The sequence below is a fragment of the Hippichthys cyanospilos genome, unplaced genomic scaffold (assembly GCF_059441005.1).
Source record: "Hippichthys cyanospilos isolate Australia breed blue-spotted pipefish unplaced genomic scaffold, RoL_Hcya_1.0 HiC_scaffold_24, whole genome shotgun sequence".
Taxonomy (NCBI): Eukaryota; Metazoa; Chordata; class Actinopteri; order Syngnathiformes; family Syngnathidae; genus Hippichthys; species Hippichthys cyanospilos.
The window spans coordinates 35,001-40,000 of record NW_028283380.1 but is presented as its reverse complement, the minus strand read 5'-3'; the positions used below and the strand labels follow the sequence as shown (position 1 = coordinate 40,000).

At 38.0% G+C, this 5,000-nt stretch overlaps 1 protein-coding gene across 1 annotated transcript in view; it reads right to left on the bottom strand.

The window, feature by feature from the left end:
* The window catches only part of LOC148405196 (nesprin-3-like), a 43,861-nt gene that overhangs the window by 6,338 nt on the left and 32,523 nt on the right, over positions 1–5,000 (bottom strand). The window lies entirely within an intron of this gene.

Below are 5,000 nucleotides of genomic sequence, written 5' to 3'. Positions count from 1 at the left end.
CATATGTAAGGCGCACTGGATTACAAGGCGCACATTTAGTTGAAACCATAGTACTGGCTGGGGTTGCATTATTCATCCACGAGATAGAGTTGCGTTATATAGCCACTAGATCACAGGTGTCACACTCAAGGCCCGGGGGCCAAATCCGGCCCGCCACATCATTTTATGTGGCCCGCGAAAGCAAATCATGTAAGTTTCCATGACCCTTGCTAAACTCAGTTACAAAACTTTAGCTTTTCGTGTATAATGAAAAATAAAGTTGAGATTTTTTTGGTTTGTTCTGTAATATAAACAATAAATGAACAAACTAGAATGCTTTACTTCTGATTTCAAAACAACTAAGCCATCAATTTGTTGCGTACAGTAATAATACTATGAGATAATTTAAAATCGACTTGGTTTCCTCAACATATCGGCCCAAAGAAGTAAGTTCTCGCTACAACCTGGCCCCCGACAAAAATGAGTTTGACACCTCTGCACTAGATGGTGCTTCACTAAATTGAATGTAACAATCAGCAAAGTCATCACACTTTATTAGAATATAAACTTTATTCATACAATATAAGCCTTGTATGGATATTATACTAAGAAAAATTATTTTAAAAAAAAATCAGATAAAACAGAGAATGTGTTATTAGTAATTGCTATTTAACTACTAAACAGGAGCCGCAGAGCGCAGAATAGATCCAGATCAAGCCATGCACTCATGAACGCGCTACGCCGCAATCCTTTTGATTTTCCCCTCAGCATGCATTATATATTTTTGACCAGCTATTTAGTTATGGAGCACAAAGAAGTTACAAATAAACAAAAATCAGGGAAATTTAAACGACAAACATGCAACGGTATGAATGAGGAGGAAAGCGCAGGTGAAGGCCTGGCGCCACTGTCTTTTTAGTTTTTTCCTTGGCATGCATTAAATATTTTCAACCCGCTATTTTGTTATGAAGCACAAATAAGTTATGGATAAACGATAGTAAGGGATATTTAAACGAGAAACGCAACGGTATGAGTGGGGAGCCAAGCGCAGGCGAAGGCCTGGCGCCGCCGTCTTTTTAATTTTTTACTCGGCATGCATTAAATATTTTAACCCGCTATTTCGTTATAGAGCACAAAGTAGTTAGGAATAAACGAAAATCAGGGAAATTTAAACGAAAAACATGCAAGGTATGAGTGAGGAGCAAAGGGTGAAGGCGTGGGCTGCCGTCTTTTGAATTTTTTCCTCCGCATGCGTATATTTTTGACCCGCTAATTCGATGTGGAGCACAAAGAAGTTACGAATAAACGAAAGTCAGGGAAATTCAAATGACAAACATGAGTGTGGTGCCACACACTCTTAAGTCCTCAAAAAAAAAATTGTGTTGGGACTGTAAATCAAGTTAATGAATCGGACTGGGCCTAGTCGGCTTTAATACCCTCGGGCCAGGTCAGTTTCAACTGGATTTTTAGACATAAACTATAGTTTATGCAGTCAGCACATGATATGATCCATACATAAGGCGCACTAGATTACAAGGCGCACCGTCAGCTTTTTAAAAAAAATAAAATAAAAAAATCAGGCTTTTGGGTACGCCTTAGTGCAGAAAATATGGTACATATATACATACAAATAAGAGAAATCAAGAAAAAAAAGCTAATTTGATGATGATCTACACCATACTGACGACAGTATTTATGCCATGGATGCCAGTTTCCGTTCGCAATGCAACAGACAAAGGCTCTATTACAATGGCTCATAGGGCAACACTGCCTCGTGGAACAATGAAGATGAAAATCGTCAGATGTAATGTCATTTGTCTTAACTGCAGCCTGTGGACATGCTTATAACAGCCTCACACTTGACACAATTTTTTTCACAAATCCAAATTTCCTCAAAGTAAAAATAAATAATCCCACTTGACTCTGTCAAATGCTTTCTCTGCGTCTAAGGATATTGAGGCTTCCGGTAAAGCAGTTGGAGAGGAATTATGAATCAAATTGAAAACCTTCCTGAGATTGAAAAATTAGTGCCTATTGCAGATGAATCCAGTTTGAGACGAGGATATCATCAAGGGTAAGGCTGTTTCTAAATGCCAGGCCAGTAATTTGGACAGCAACTTACCAAAATCCACGTTCAGCAAACTAATAGAATGATATGAGTTATATAACTTAGGGCCTTAACCCTTCTTCAAAAGCAATGAGATTGAAGCTTGATTCAAAGTTTGGGGCGGTGCACCTAAATCAAAACACTCCGTGAACATGTCTAACAAGTATGAAGCCAGCTGTTTCCAAAACGCTTTATAAAAATTGACCAGAAAACCATCTGGCCCTGTACTTCTACCACTTTGCAGCCTCACTGCAGCTTCCAATTCAACAAAGCCCACCCCCCCAAAAAAAATTCTTGCTTTATCGCCCAGTTCGTAAAAAGTGGCTCTCGAGCGAAGTAGTAGATCAGTGGACTACTGTGAAATACGATCATACTTGGCTTGTGAAGACATTCATTCCTTATAGGTATTTGGGTGTTTTGGAGTAGAGTCTAAAAATGCAATGCGCTGCGACAACTCAAGTCAATTTCTCTTTTTTTTTTTTTTTGACAGTGGGCCCCATCCGAAATACAGGGGGCCCTCGATTTACGATGTGGAACCGTTCTTAAGATGCGGTGTAACCCAAATTTCATTGTAAGGGAACACCATACAATAACTTAATAATAATAAATAAATAATAATAAAATAAATAGATTACTCTATACGTACTGTAATGTAAAGTATTGTACTATAGTTCTTCCCCTTTTTTCTCGTTTCGTCAGATAAACTTTGTCAGATAAACTTTGTTCTTGCACCACATTTTATTTTGTAGAGAACTCTTGTCAAAACAACAAGTGTCATGGAACCGGAAACAGCGCGGTGGCCATTTTTGCCCTGGCGCGCGCCGTGCAGATGAACAAGCGGTGCCCCTGGCCATCTGGTAAGAATGGCAGCAGGGAGGTAGGGTTGATCTAAACCAGTGGTGTCAAACGGTGATAGTGATAGTGATAGTTTCTGTCAGAGGGCCGGAATGGCTGTGAATTCAAATACATTTTAAGTGTGTTGATCACACATTTACCAAGATTTGATATCAGAAGCCGGCAAAAACTGCTGAAAAGAGATTTGGAGAATAAGAAAATGTTTGTTTTTCTTTTTAAAAGTTAAAGACAACTTGCAATTTTGGTATTTTAGTCAGAAACCTGAAGTCAAATCAGCATTTCAAGGGCCACAAAAAAATGAGGTGGCGGGCCGGATCTGGCCCCCCGGCCTTGACTTTGACACCTGTGATCTAAACCATCACTTTTACCACATAAAAAAACAAAACAAAAACGGAACATAGTCCTCGAACGGTCTTTCTTGCTCGCAACAACTTGTTCATTGGTGTTTCACCGTTTTTAGACTGATTAATCATATCTGATTTCACTTTCCTTTCTTTTCTGAAGAATCTGCCGTATACTTTGGAGCCACAATGAAGGGCGTTTTTTTTTTTTCCCCCCATTTACTCAGTTTTGATTTTTAAGAAACACGTCTTTATCCTTCCTTGTTTGTCTGATGGTTTGGAAACATTTTTGAAATGTTTGTTTAATCTTATTTTATAAAGTAATAGTTATAGAATTTATAGCTATCTTCAAAGAGTAGTGTTTGTCAACATGTTATTTTGGGCGAAAAGACGTGTTTCTTTTGACTCAAAACTTAGTAAATGTAAAAAAAGACACCATTTCGCTTTTTTATTCTGATTCTTTATTACCTGAGATCTTGTCGTGAAATTTCGTCTGCAGGATCTCGTTATAGAAAAAAATAAATGTTAAAAGTGCAATCTTTAGACCTGAAACAACATCAACTGGATATTTTTTTTAGTATAGGTGACAAGTCAAGTAATTCACAATCGGGTAACAATGCGCCACAAAGTAAAACTCAAAAACGAAATGCTTTGGAAAATCGTGAAGAGGAACAAACGGCATGTTGAAGCGAAGCAGACTTTTCTACTATAATGGACTGTTATATCAGAGGTTGCAATATGAAGATGAAGATGGTTGCTACATGTCAAAGTCAAAGTCAAATGTAAGTTCATTCTATTATTTTAACATTTTACTGTTGTATTTGTTAATATCTGTTGTTGGTTTTGGCTCACATCTTGTAAAAACTGTTTTAAACTTAAATGCTGTCTTTTTTTTTGCAGTTTTTGGGACTCCATACATTTCTGTCGGGACCCATAGTTTTTTAGTATTGCGAGTCCCGAGGACCCAACACTTTCCAGAGCTAGAATGAGCACGGATAAATGCACAAATATATTTTGAAAGATGAGTGATTTGAAATTGACTGCCAGCGAGCGAATTATTTCAAATCAATTGTTCAACTACTAAGCTATAAACTTAAAGAGTGGAAATTTTGGCAACATTTGAGGATGATTGCATCCATTAGCAGCCAAGGTGAACAACCTCGACTAACACAAGATTGCTTGCAGCAACTACTGCAATTAATTTAAAAAAGAAGCAAGCAGATTGCACGAGTGTCCGAGTTCATCCTTGTTCATAAAAAGGAATATTACAGTAGCTTTCAAGGACATGATTCTTGTAGTGGAACAGGTCAGCCCTCACATGGAGACCAAGAGTGGAGCCTGAATGAGAGCCTCTGACAAACGATAACTTATAGATTGTAATCGTCAGTCCGTTTCTGTATTTTTGCCCAACCTTACCAACCTTAGCATTTACCTTTGTCCTTAGCTATAACAGACATGGCAGCCTCCGGATGAGTGCCACACCCCATGAAACATAATTTAATTTTAACTAGACCTACAAAAAGGTCTTTAATTCGGGAATTAAAAAACTTCTTGCGTTTCATGGCCAAGAACTGAACATATTTCTCCACTGCTTGGTGGTACTATAAAGTGACTGTTGTCACATTGACTACAAGGTGATTGCAGGTTGTACTACAAGATGCAGCAAAAAAGCAGATGAAGATCCAAGTCAGTTGAATTACTGTATATTGCAGTATGCA